The following is a 13,472-nucleotide window of genomic DNA, read 5'->3' as shown; positions in this document are numbered from 1 at the left end:
TTCTGACTGAAGTCTCTGCCATGATGTTCGGCCTCACCACAGACTCAGAGCCATTGGCAGGGTGACCATGGATGGAATGAAACCTGTGAAACTCCCTCCGGAGTCAACGTAAATCTTTCCTCTTTTTAAGTTGATTGTCTTAGGTGTTTTGTTACAGTGACTGAGAGCTGACTCACACAGTTGTCTAATAAGATCTGTTATGTAAACTCAAGTTGCATCAGGTGATGAATTGGGGGCAGGAAGACACCTTTGCAAATGTAAATTTCCCTTGTAAAAGGGAAGTTTATTCTCTGCTTTTAGCCCAAAAGGGGAGGGCAGAGAGGTCTCCCTGTTTTGCGATTTTTTAGTTCCTTTCAGCTCAAAATAGTCCTTATGCTCCAATGGCATATAAAGGGTGGCTTGTGCTGGTCCCCTTTATGGGGATTTGCATTCCTTCCCACAGGGGAGGCAGGGCTAGAGGCCACAGTGGGAACCTGTGTGGAGGCACCGGTGAAGGGGACTGACCAGCAGCAGCCTGGGCTTCAGAGGATGCTCTGTGCTCTGAGGCTGCGTGGCCTCCTCGCTCAGGCCTGGCTGGGACGAGAGAGTCACAGCTGTCCGGCTGGGTGCTGTGGTTTGGATATGAGGCATCCCCAGAAAGCTCATGTGAGACAACGCAGGAGTATTCAGAGGTGACATCTTTAGATTAGGAGAGCTATAGCCTAATCAATCAGTGGATCAATTCACTTGAAGGATTAATAATTTGAATGGACTAATGAATGGTGACTGTAGGCAGTTAGGGGGTGGATAGAGGAATTAGGTCCCTGGGGCAGGGCTTTGGGTTTACCTCTTGTCTCTGGCAAGCAGAGCTCGCTCTTCTTCCTGCTCTCACGAACTGGGCTGCTCCCCCGAGCTTCTGCCATCCTTGTGCCGTGCTGTTCTGCCTCACCTCGCACCCAGAGCTGTGGGGTCAGCTGACCATGGATGGAACGTCTGAACTGGGAGCCAAAGTGAACTTTTCCTCCTCCAAGTTTCTTTTCTGTTAGACGTGTTGGCCACAGTGATGTCAATGTGCCCCGAGACGTGGGCTTGGTGCTGTAGACCATCTGACCACGTGGTTCAGAAGTCTTTGAGATGGTTTGTGGGAGGAGCTTGGAAAAGTCTGGAGATGCGGGATGGAGATGACTTAGGCCACTGTAAACAGAGCTTGCAGGGACTCTGGTGAGAGCTTAGACGAGCAGAATGACAATAGACTGTGACAGTCATGGCTGGGATCACGAGGTCACAGAGGGAAGGAGGACAGGACTGGGTGTAAGACTTCAGGCTACTCACTTTACCTTCCAGCAAAGAAGCTCCTACACTTGGCCCAGGTTCTGAGACCTTATGGGAGGGTGCATTTGAAAGCGATGGACGCATCAATCTAGTGGAAGAAATTTCCAGGCAGCCCGGCACTTCGTCGGGGTGTGGGTGTAGCAGGTTCACTGCGAGAACAGGAGCAGAAAGTAGAGAGGAAGGGTCTTTAAAACTTGCGATTTGACCAGAAAAGTGTGTTTACAATGAAGGCCAAGGAAAGGGAGGTTGTTAAAGAGACTCCGTCTCCTAAAGAGACACTAAGGGCTTTGTGCAGAGACCATAAAAAAGATGGCTCAGGGCGTTTCAAGGGGATAAAAGGAGAAATACCTTTGAGAAAAGACCATGGGGACATCCTGCTGGCACAGGGGACCTTGGAAGATGTTCCACTATGTGGAGCCACTCAGGCACTGAGAGGTCACTGCAGCCGTGGTCCCAGGGAGCCTGGCTACTATTCCAGATGGTGGCAGATCTTGGACAACCGTCCACGAGGGTCCGGCTCTGCAGGAGTGCAGGGTGCTAGAGTTAGAAGGTCTTGGGGGCATCCCCCAGAGTTTCAAAGAAAGGCCTGGGAGGCCAGCAAGGGAGAGGGTGGGAGTCCCAGCAGGCGGCCCTCGAGGTGGGGATGAGATGTGAGAAGGAAGGAGCAGTGACCATGGAGACCCCCAGGGTCTAGAAGCCAGTAAAGTGGACATCTGCTAGAGGACCAGCAGACACGGAGCAGAAACAGGCCACCAGAGAGGCTGCGTGGGCTGTACAGCAAGGCCACAGACACAGAGCTCATCACGAGGTCGTGTGCCCAGGTGCTGGACGTGGAGCTGCAGGACGTGTGCCCAGCTGAATTCAGCCTTGTCCTGCACCCATGCCTTCTTTCTACAACCACACTGCTCCCTCTTGTAGTGGAATGTTCATTTGTGCCATTCTATATTATGTGACTCACTCTGATCCTTACAGGGGCTCACAAGCAGAGGTCGCCTTGAGTCTCAGGTGGCATTTTGGACTTGGCCTTTTGGGCAATGCTGGAACAAGACCATGGGGACTCCTGGAAAGGGACTAAGCGTGTTTGGCTTTGGGAGATGGACATGAGCTCCGGGGTGCCAGGGGGGGACTGTTATGGCTTAGATAGGAGGTGTCTCCTGAAACTCACGTGTGCGACATCAGGAATGTTCGGAGGGGAGGTAATCAGGTCACAAGAATCCATCACCTAATCCATGGATCGATCCACTTGACAGATTAATAGTTTGAATGAATGGATGGAAGCTGTAGGCCAGTAAGGGTTGGCTGAGGAGTTAGGTCCCTGGGGTGTGCTTTGGGTTTCTGTTTTAGGCTGGCAATCGGAAGTCCCTGTTTCCTGGGGATCATGAACTGGGCAGCTGTCCTCCACACACCCTTCTCCCACAGAGTTCTGCCTCACCTCGCACCCAGAGCAAGGGAGTCAGCTGGCCACGGACTGTGCCTCTGAATCTGGGAACCAAAATAAACTTCTCCTCCTCTAAGTTGTTCTTGTTGGGATGTTTGGTCACAGTGATGAAAACCTGGTTTAGGCACGAAGAGGACTCTCCAGTCAGGCCACTCTGTGGGACAGGCCGCGCACGCCAGAGACCCACAGACAGTATCACTGGGCAAGGTCGGAGTCTTGGGGTACGTTTCCCTCCTCCTAAGCGTCAGCTCCTTGGCCACTGACATCTGCTGGTTTCATGCCAGGATCAAGAGTGGAGCTGGCCGTGATTACCTGGCGCCAGCTCACAACAGGAGAGGTGTGGCATCTGGGAGGCCCCTGGGTGGGTCCTGGGCTCCTGGGGGAGTGGAGCTTGCTCCTGGCCATCCTTCAGGGCAGTGGACTCCTCTCCATGAGAAGACACATGGTAGCTTAGCCTGTGGATACAACTGTGTGGTCAGTGGGTCCGGCAACTTACCAGTCAGGCTGAGGAGGATCTAGCTGCTGTAACAAATGTGTCCTGACAGTGGCTTTGCCAAGTTGGCTTCTGTTTCCCCCCTCATAACCATCCTTTGCAGGTGTGCTGGTCCACCGTGGCTCTGCACACACGATGCAGGTCCTGCTCCCGCCCTCCCAGACAGGATGCGGGTCCTGACTCCCCCCACCTCTGCCTTCTCTTCCTAGGTCAGGCATTCTGTTTGACCCTGTTTTGGTGCCATGGATACATGAAGCAGCCAGGGGGAGTCTGTGGATCCCTTGAAAAATAAGATTTCAAAATTAATGAAGTAAAAATACATGATTACAAAGGAAACGCCGAAGGTCCTTGTGAGAATATCTACACACGTATTTGAGGAGTCACGCAGGGCTTTTTGATGGATGCGTCCAACACCAGATGAAGGTCTAATTAAGCTCTAGGAATCTGAGGGAGTGAGGAGTGTCATGTGTCTGCAGTCACTGTTGTGACACGAATATGCCTGTGATCTCGGGCTGTGACTGAGCCCTGGGTACCGTCAAGGTGCCTCTGTGGTTTGTGGCCCATTTCTCAGCTGAAGGAGGGGCTGTGTCAGAGGAGCCTCGTAAACATCAGCAGGTGATTCATCTCATCCAGGTTCACAGCCCTCGGGCCGAGAGCCGCGTCCCAGGCCTCACCATCACTGGGAGGGAATGGGGGGCACCCTGCTTTTAATGGCTTTGGCCTAGAAGGACAAACTCGAAGCCCCCCATGTTCTGTTGGCCAAATGACCTGCTACCCTACATGCGAGGGAGCAGGGCAGCTGCAGGGGGACTCTGAGGGGACAGGACTGTCGGTGCAGTGTGCTGGGTGAGCGCCCTGAGTCCAGGGCAGAACGCATGGCCCGCTGACCCGGGCCCTCCCTTCCTGCCTGGCTTTGAGCCCACCACATTTGCTGAACCCTGGGCCGATGCCGGGGGTCTTGACAGTCTGCTGGCCACCGTGAAGACATAACAGTCTCCGTCCCCACGCAGGCAATGCTCAGAGTGGAACCATGTCTCCCACGCTGAAGGCCCAAGCCCTGACTCCTAGGACCCGTGAAGGGACCCTGTTGGGAGAAAGGGTCTTTGTGGAAATGCGGTTAAGGTGAGGCCATTGGGGCAGCCCTGGCTGCAACGTGACCAGGGCCCTTCTTACCAGAGGGAAATGTCGAGTGAGGACGAAGGGGGAAAGGCGTGAGACGACAGGGCCGCCAGCCGAGGGGCACCAGCAGCCAGGGAGGCAGCAGGTTCCGCCACACACCAGCCGCGTGGCCTGCTGAGACCTGGGTTATAGACCTCCAACCGGGGGAGCTCATGGTTCTCTTGGCTGAAGCGCTGGACCCATGGGGTGTAGCCATGGCATCCCTGGGAGACCAAACGCTCCCGAGTGGACGGCTCTCGAACTTTCAGATGTGACGGCGTCACACCCACCCTGTTTCTGAGCAGACGTCACTGTGCCCCTGCTCTGCACCCTGAGCTGCACTAGGTTCTGGGGCTACAGGAGCAGGAGGGACCCAGTCCTTGTTCTCATGAAGCTTCCTGTCCAGGGTCCCTGCGCCCAAGTCCATAGACAGTGTCACGAGGTTTCCATAATGACAGCAGGTGACCCAAGGAGAGAGTCCTAGGAGCACCTGGTGTTCCTCGGGCAGAGGGATGCCAGCGCCCTGGGAGGGTGGTCAGGCTAGAATAGCCCAGGGCGGTCACAGGTGGGCAGGGAGTTCCTCCAGGGGCCGAGTCCTGGGGCCTGAGCTGGGAGGCGGGAGAGCGTGAGGCAGCCAAGGACCTGTGCCGCTCTCCGTGACTGGACGTGGAGGGCCCGAGGGGACTGAGGAGGAGACGGGGGTCACAGAGGCGGGGACAGCCACAGTCATGTGAGCCAAGGTCACTGAGGTCAGCTGAAATATTATCCCCAGAAAAGGAGGACGTCGACCATCCTCATGATCAACGTCTCCTCAATCTCTGACCATTGAGGTCGGCGATTCAAAAGTGGAATCTGATCATTTACATTCCTGTCTCTAGCCTGCCCGGGCCCCCGCTTACCCCCCACCCCCATCCTCACTGCTTGAGGGGCGCCCGGTGGGGGCACGTTCCGCAGCTTTGGAGAAAGCCCTGGTGGGGAACGCGGGAGTTATGGTTTGAAGTGGATCCCTTCCATGGTCCGAGAACTGTCCACGAGGGTGGTGCTGAAGTTGGGCAGGCCAGAGCATCTGCCACAGTCCACCTCGGCTGGGATCTGCAGCTGCCCCACACAGCCACAGCTCGGCAGCCCTGCCCTCCGGCTCCCCTGTGTCGCTCACCGCCTGACCGGGCTGTGCTGATAGCCGACACTCGCTATGGGCCTGGAGGTAATGGGAGGACAGGGGACCCCAAGGAGAAGGATGCCATCCGCCGAAGCCTTGCCTTTCAGCCCCTCCCGGGGCTCTTTCCTCTGGGAAGGGAATACGGCACTTCTCACAGCTGGCGCTGCACAGCCTAGGATTCTGAGCCACATTCGCCTCCAGGCCTGGACACGGGACCTGCTCCTTCCTCAGTGCCCCCCAACCCCTGAGCCATTCATTCAGTCTCTTTTATGTTTTCTTCACTCTTCGATTTAATTATGGGCCTGATTTCAGCACCATCTGTCCTCTGGCTGCGAGACACAGGGGTCACTTTAAATGGTGCCGCGGAGGTGTCCGGACTTTGACAGCTACCTGGAACTTGAATCTGTGGGCCCGGCTTCCATTCTCTCTGTGGAGTCTGAGGCTGTTCACGGGCAGCCGCTCTCCTGGCCCTGCGGTCACCATGCTGCCTGCTCTAGTGCCAGTCACTGCCTAGGCTGAGGCTTGTGTCCACTGCCTGCCAGCACCTTGCCACACACACTCTCGGTGGGAGACTTGGAGCCCTGATGCTGCTCAGAGGGTCACCACCCCCTGCCGCCCCCTGACATGCCAACTTTAGCAGGGTGGCTTAGGGAGCAGTGTCACCTAGGGCTCCATCAGGTGGACAATCCAGTTCCAGAAGCCACCTGAGATTCACTCTCTAAGTTGGTTTTGGAGCAGAGCCTCGGACAAGGTCTTGGGTGCAGATATTTTAAAGGGAGGTCAATCCCAGGAAGGGGACAGGGGCAGACATAGCTCCCGACTGCAGAGCTCCAGTGACCCGCTTCCACCCACCAGGCCCCCCTACGGCCTCCACCAACCCAGTAGTCCATTCAGCGACCAGTGGATCAGCCACTGATACAGACAGAGCTCTCATGATTCCGTCACTTCCCGACAGCCCCGACTCTTGACATTGCTACAGCAGGACCAAGCCTTCAATAGCCGGGACACTCTGGATCCAAACCATGATATTGAGGTGAAGGGGCCTCCATTTCTTCCCAGCAAGCCCTGACCTGGCACCCCAAAGCAGAGCCACACAGTGCACCCAAGCAGCCCCGGGAAACTGTCCACCTCAGTGGTACTGAAGTTAGGTGGGCTGCGGGGCTACAGCCTGGAGTACCACCAGGCCCCCTGTGCCCACTAGGGTGCAGATTTGTATCCAGAATGGATTTGAAATACTTGAACACCTTCTCAACAGCCTGAAGTCTTCCTGCTGTGCTTCATGCTTTTGTTGAACAGTGCTGATTTCCTCGACCTCTGCCCGGCCTTTCAACACAACTCCTGACTCCCCAGGGACTTGCGTTCTTGGTGGGGGGACCGCACCTGTACCTGGAGAGCGGAGGGAAGCAGACCAGCTGGGCCCTGTTGGTGACCTGTTTGTCAGCTCCTGTTGGCACAGGGGAAGGCGGCCTGCCCGCTGTTGCCCGGCGTGGGAGGAGCCTCGCACCGACTCCTGTTTTTGCATTTCGGTCGAGTAGTCTGCTGGAGGCTGGGTAGGGCGGGACAGGATGCTATAGTCTCTGGCTGGGATAAATAGCGCCTGCCCCAGTTTTCTCAGTTTGGGCTCCTGGAAGGAAACGTCAGCTGGCCCATCAAAAACAAAGTGCTCCCCGTGGGATGGCTTAAGCACATCACCTGGGAGGGCATTTCCTCTCCTGCGTTTCTGAGAAGCCTGCCCTAGTTTCTCTCCTGCCTGCCGCCCTTGAGCTTCCCCAACCGGAGAAAGGACACAGCGCTCCCCCTTCACAAAGGAGGGGCCCAGGAGCGCTGGCCAGGGGCTGCCGTGGCTCTCTGGAGAGGTGCTGAGCCTGACCTTGCTCACGCAGAGGCCTCATCACAGATGGGACCGAGCGGGACGTGAGGACGTGAAGGCAGAGGAGCTGGTGGCAAGCAGGTGGCCCCAGGCCAGGGCCTCCTGAGTCCTCCCCATGCACAGGGCCAGTCAGCGGTCACCGCTCTGCCAGAGGGAAAATGAGGGACCCCGGGTTTGGGGATGTGAAAAGTTCCCCAATTGTCTGTGCCTTTCCTGGGAGCCCAGGCCATCTTCTCAGGGTCAGGGCACAAAAGCTCGTGTCGGGGCTGTGCACTTGTCCAAGGTGCAGCTTGAACGGGTCACCACGTCCTTCTGAGCCCCAGCTTCCTATGTGCAGAGGGCACAGCTCTTGCCCTCCTCAGCTGGTCACGGGGTTGGTGTGGTGACACCAGGGTCGGGCCCCTTCAGGACATGGCCCTCAATGCAGTGGGCTCCTCTTCCTTCTCCCCGTGGGCTGCTCTGTGCTCAGTTTCTGCATGGCCCAGCAAGCATGTGGGCTGGACTGATGGGCCACGCATCCGCACGGCAACTCCAGGCAGTCTGGAGAGTGGCTCAGAGCCGCCACAGATGTGGAGGCACCGCGAGCCGCCTCCCTCTTTGATCTCTACTTAAAAAATCCTATCCCCTCAGTAGTCTCACTTTAGGCTGTTCGGTTCTGCGGATTTCCAAATCCTCCTTTAAATAAAGACCAAAAGGAGTCAGTGCGGGCCTCTGTGCCCCTCTCCTGCTGCTGTTCGTCTGTAGAGCTTGGGCTGAGAGTGCTAGTGAAGGACTCCTGAGGACGAGGAGTACCAGACCCGGGACTTGAAACTAGCGGGGAGACGTGGTCACCTGCACGGCTCCAGCTCCTCGCCCGCCCCTTCCTGCGCCTCTGAACTGCCAGGGGCAATTGCTGTCATGTGCTAAGCATACAGGGCACCATATGTACCACTCATTAGCTCTCGCCGGGATCTGGAGGGCTGGTGACTGGGACCGTCATCCTGTTTTACAGTCAGGAAGCTGAGACTCAGGGAGGGCAGGGATTTGCCTAAGATCCTATAGAGTAAGTTGTTGATCTGGGATTTGGGCTCTAGGATTCTGGATGGAATTCATGTGTTTAAACACTTGGCCATACGGCCAAGGACTCAGGCAAAGGAGAGTCCTCCACCGCACCTCGGGTCAGCCCATTTCCCTCTCCAGCGCATCCCAGGTGTGTGCGCACGGAGCTGCCTGGGCATTTGGGATCCCAGCACATTTCCAGAGATGGCACCTCCTATGGCATCCTGGAGGACTTGGGACAGGGATATGGAGCAATGCCCAGGAGGACCTGGGGCCAATCCCTATTGTGACAGCTCCAATAAGGAAGAAAATACCTGCTAATTTTGCACCAAGGTCAGTGGTGTGTTCAACGCAGAACTGAGAAGCCATTTTTCTCTGACCTTAAAACAAGGAGGAAGGACGGTGAGCTGAGTTTGTGTCAGAAGCTGCCAACCCCCACTGTTGCTCTGTCCAAGGGGAGGCCTGGCTCTCCTGCATGTGCACTGGGCAGCAGGGCCTGTGTGGTTTGGTGAGGGAGGGCACCATCAGTTGGAAGGAGAGCTCTCGGCAGAGGGGCAAGGACTGCGCTGAGCCAGGCTCCTGCATCCAGGGTGCTGCAGGTCGGGCCACTGGCAGCACTGCCCCAGAGGAGGGGGCTTTCTAGATCTGCTATGGGGTGGGCCCCCCAGGGTCCCCTGGCCCCTCTCAGCACCAAGAGATGGCCTGTGTGCGTCAGGAGGGGAGGGAGGATTAGAAGCGGCTGCCTCTCCACACCCACCTGTGCAAACTCTCAAGAGGGGCCACCTTCCTGCCCACCGCCTTGGCCTCTGCGCTGGGCTCACTGGCCCCCTTGACCTCCACCATGGTGTCCAGGCCACATGGGTTCACTTCAGCTGCCCAACACGGTACCCAGACATGCAGCAGCTCCAAACTACACACACAACCCTGGTGACCTCTCCTGGTTCTGTGGCTGGCCGTGGAGGGCCCTCTGGTCCCTGCCCAGCTGACGTGTCTGTGGCCTCCAGGCAGGTTGGCTAGTGGTGGGAGGTCTAGCGCGGCCTCTCTTACCTGCCTCTCCTGCAGGGGGCCTCTTATCTTCCCACAGGCTCACCCCGGCCTGGGCATGTGGAGGCCCGAGGCCTCCAACCACAGCAAGAGGGCAAGATCCAGTGGGCTCCAAAGGTCCACGTGGAGAGGGTAGGAGGCCATGGGGTCAGAGAGGGGCAGGAATGGGTCTCCACCAGTGATGAGGGTGTGGGCCATTCAGGAGTCTGTGTTTCAGGGGTGACCACTGTAAACAGGCGTGTGGGGCAGGCCCAGGCAACGCTGTCCGTCCAGCTCAGTGCACACAACCTGAGGTCCCTCTGGGGACAAGGCCCCAGGCAGGATACAGTCCTCATTCCCACAGGAAACCCTGCTCCATGCCAAGCCAGGAGCAGCCGTCCCCTCAGCCCTTCCCACCAGCGGGCAGAGGGCATCTCCTCGGTGTAGATGCAGCGTTGTTTGGAGCAACACAGGCCACAGGAAAACCAGGGTCACACATGGAGTCCTCTGTCTTGCCAGTCTGTCCTGTGGGTGGAGGGCTACTTGGAGAGGACAGCGGCGGGCAGGAGGTGTGGACGTGCCTGCTGGGCACTGCCGGCCCTCACGTGCTCTGCTTGGAGGTGGGAGACCTGCTGCCTCGCAGGCTCCTTAGCATGTGGAGCAGCTACTGTTGGAAGTCCGAGTGGTATTCACGTCTGATTCATTTGCTGTAATGAAGTCTTTCCCCCCGGGTGCCATCAGGCGGGAACTTCCAGGAAGGCAGAGGAAGTGCAGGTGGTGACGAGAGCCACCTCTGCCCTGCAGGCCATGGGGGCCTCGGCCAGGAGCCTCGTCCTGCATCGCTGGGCTTCCTGCACCTGGACGCTGAGCCTCCATCCCTGGGCCCCTGGAGGGGTCCCACCCCAAGCCAACCTTCAGCTCCATGGCTCTGTGCGAGGGAGCCTTCAGGGTCCCGAGTTCATGGGCAAAGGGGGCTTGTGAGGCCATGTGCTTAAGCTGCAAGGACTTGTCACCAGGACCTGCCTTCCCTGGTGCCTTGTGAACAGCCGTTGGCTTGGGAAGAGCTAGCTCGTGTAGACTGACCACGAGGCATCAGATTTTACAGCCAGTGCGCCATCGCGGGAGGCCCCAGGACCTCCCTGTGCACCTGAGACTCAGAGGACCAGCGGTTACCTGTGTGAGAATCCACTGCCGACTTCCTCCCCGTGCAACCCGTCTCCACAGCTGAGGAGCATCGTGTTGCTATAGCATGAAACAATCGCTACAGTATCAAACAGGTTTATGTATGGAGGGCTTCCATCTGTCCTTCCATCCACCCATCCATTATCCATCCATCATCTCTCTGTTTGTTCGCCTGTCCATCTATCCACCATCCATCCACCCATCCATCTCTCCATCCGTCCATCATCTGTCTGTCCATCTTCCCTCCCTCCCCTGTTTCCACCCATCACCTGGCCTTCCATTCAGGACGGGTGCCCAGGTCACTGGGAGCTGACGGTGGGCTCTTAGCCGTGGTGGGCAGGCAGGGCTCCTCCAAGCAAGTGCCTCAGCAGCGGGTCAGTCCCTGTTTAGAAGGAAGAAGGCGTCCACTCTGTGAGCCCCAAGGTCCTTGTTCCTCCAGCCAAGGAGTCCCTTCTGCTCAGTCTTCCCGCTTCTTCCTGTGAGGCTTGGGGGAAAGGACCTCAAAGAGGGAGAACAGCAGCAGATGCCTCAGGCACCCTGTGTGGGCTTGGGAGATGAGGTCCAGACACAGGGCAGGGCGGGTGTCGGAGGGGAGGGGAGGGGCCACACGGAGACCACGCCCCCTGCCAGGAGCCCAGCTCACCACAGCAAGCCCCCTTCAACAGAAGGAAGCCAAGTACCCAGGAAGAGTGTGGGGACCTATAAAACAGGAGGGGCAGTGGCCAAGGGACAAGCCCACCCCTGCAGAAGGGGGTTTTCACTCAATAGATGAGGCTCAGAGCATGATGGAGAGGAGAGGACGCACTGGCATGGACTCCGTCCCAGCCACCCGCAGCTGAGGGCGGCCCAAGGGGATGCTCTCCTTTAATATCGTATCACGTGATTGTGTCCCCCAGAAACACTCCCAGATGCGGGGACCCAGGGCGCGTCTCAGAGGCCTCCCGCTGTCCTCTGTGATCAGGGAAGCACCCTGGAAACAGGTACCACCCAGCCCTCTCTGCAGCTAGCCAGGAAGGAGCGGGGCTCTCATCCTGGCCAAACAGGTGTAGGCCGAAGTCCCTACAGAAGACGTCCCTTCAAAAGCAAAAGGAAATCGTCAACTAGAGGTGGCTTTCGCCTCTCTGCCTTCCTCCTGCTGGGATGTGCACGCCATGCCTGGGACTATGCAGCCATCTTGCAACCTTGAAGATGAAAGCCACCTGCTACGGAGGGCACAGGGAAAGAGAGCAAGTTCATGTCCCCACCCTGCACCACCCTCCTCTGGACATCTGTCTCAAAGGTCTAGGATTAGGCACGCAGGACGGAGAGGTATGGTCAAGAAACGAGAGCAACTCAGGGCAACAAGACATCTTCTCTCAGGCCCCGAATGTGACTGAGTGTGGAGACAGGGTCTTTTGAGGGGTCCTCAAGTAACGTGAGGTTTTTAGCTTGTGTCCTAGCCCAGTGTGCTGTGGGGAGGAAGAAGAGCCCCCCGGAGCCCCCAGAGGGGGAAGCAACTGGAGGGAAGGTGGCGGGAGCAGGGGGAAGGTCGCAGGAGCAGAGGGAAGGTGGCGGGAGCAGGGGGAAGGTCATGGGAGCAGAGGGGGGGTGCTACTCCCCCAGTTGCATCCTCAGGGCTGGTGAGGCCGGGGGAGGGGGCGTGGGTCTGGATTTAGGTTTCTTCACTTCTCTGTTTTAAAAATGATCTAAAGTGTGATTTTAGTAAATAGGATGAAATTTAAAAAAAAACTGCTTCTTTATCGGAAAGAGGGCGGCCACGGCTGGACCTTTGGCACCAGCAGCCCAGTCCTTAGTCACTCCAGTGGGGTCTGACGGGCCACTCCTCCATCTCGGGCTTGTTGCTTTGTCTGTGAAACGAGGGAAACAGTCGGGCTTTCTTGGAGGTTTAAAGGAGGATTACAATCAAGTGGTCTGGGCAGCGTGGGCAGGCCGGTGCCTCCCCCCACAGTGGCTCTTGTTCTATTTTTCTGGCTAGAGCACGGCTTTGGAAGGGGACCAAATAGCTGCTCAGCAAAACTGGAGGGGGGCATTCCTCTCTCCCTCTGTTAGGGAGTGAGCCCTGCTTTCTGGTTTGGAAATGGGTCTCAGGGGAGCTGCCTGTACAAAGGGGCACCCAGCCCTACTTCCCAGGTGGCCTGAGCGACACAGCTGAGCCCTGGCCTTTGATTGGACCCATGGACTTTCTCCAGGTGCATTTGGGGATGTTTTTGAGCTGCTGGGGAGTCGCCAACAGTCACGATGCAGTGCTGGGGAAGCACCAGGAGTGACATGTCATGGGCGCCTGGGGATCAGAGGCCCACCTCTGCTCGGAGTCTCAGTTCTAGGAGGGACATGGAGAGGAGGATATGTGCTGACCTGGACTTGGCCCTGCCGGTGCTCTCCCCGCTTCTGCCATGAGGCCAGCGTTCCGTGTCATCCTGGGGCCGTGCTCAGCGTTCTGCATGGAGGCCCAGCCGCCCTTCAACCCCACGTACTTGGACCACAGCAGCCAAGAGCTGAGCTGCTGAGGGCCTGGCAAGAGCCCCGGGAACCGCCCCCTGAGCTTTCTTATTACAGAAGCCAAAACCAGCAGCAGTGTATAAAACCACGAAATGACCCGCTGGCAGGAGGCACACACAGGCTTGACACTGGTCCTGGACAGGAGGGCCCCGGGGCAGGTCCCCAGGCTGCCTGTCCCCTACACCCCCAAGCAGCTCCTGGACCCACATCTTCACCCTCCTTGTCTCCCGGGCCTGCACAGTTTGACCTCAGAAGACACCTCCAAGGCCACCCAAATAGTCCCGCAGGACAGGGACTCAAA

General features: G+C 57.6%; 1 long non-coding RNA gene across 2 annotated transcripts; it reads right to left on the bottom strand.

The window, feature by feature from the left end:
• Positions 1-248: 248 nt before the first annotated feature.
• LOC144366291 (uncharacterized) lies at positions 249-13,192 on the bottom strand. Of its 2 annotated transcripts, XR_013425312.1 has the most exons (5): positions 13,028-13,192; positions 10,942-11,054; positions 1,660-3,204; positions 1,317-1,460; positions 249-1,141 (listed from the first exon to the last, which is right to left on the bottom strand). It is a non-coding gene; the product is annotated as an uncharacterized LOC144366291 (long non-coding RNA). The 2 variants fall into 2 exon arrangements; XR_013425311.1 differs by having other exon boundaries at positions 249-1,460.
• Between the last annotated feature and the right edge of the window lie 280 nt (positions 13,193-13,472).

Source organism: Ictidomys tridecemlineatus, chromosome 8, assembly GCF_052094955.1.
Source record: "Ictidomys tridecemlineatus isolate mIctTri1 chromosome 8, mIctTri1.hap1, whole genome shotgun sequence".
NCBI lineage: Eukaryota > Metazoa > Chordata > Mammalia > Rodentia > Sciuridae > Ictidomys > Ictidomys tridecemlineatus.
The sequence above is the reverse complement of the archived record's forward strand: the minus strand, read 5'-3'. Positions and strand labels throughout refer to the sequence as shown.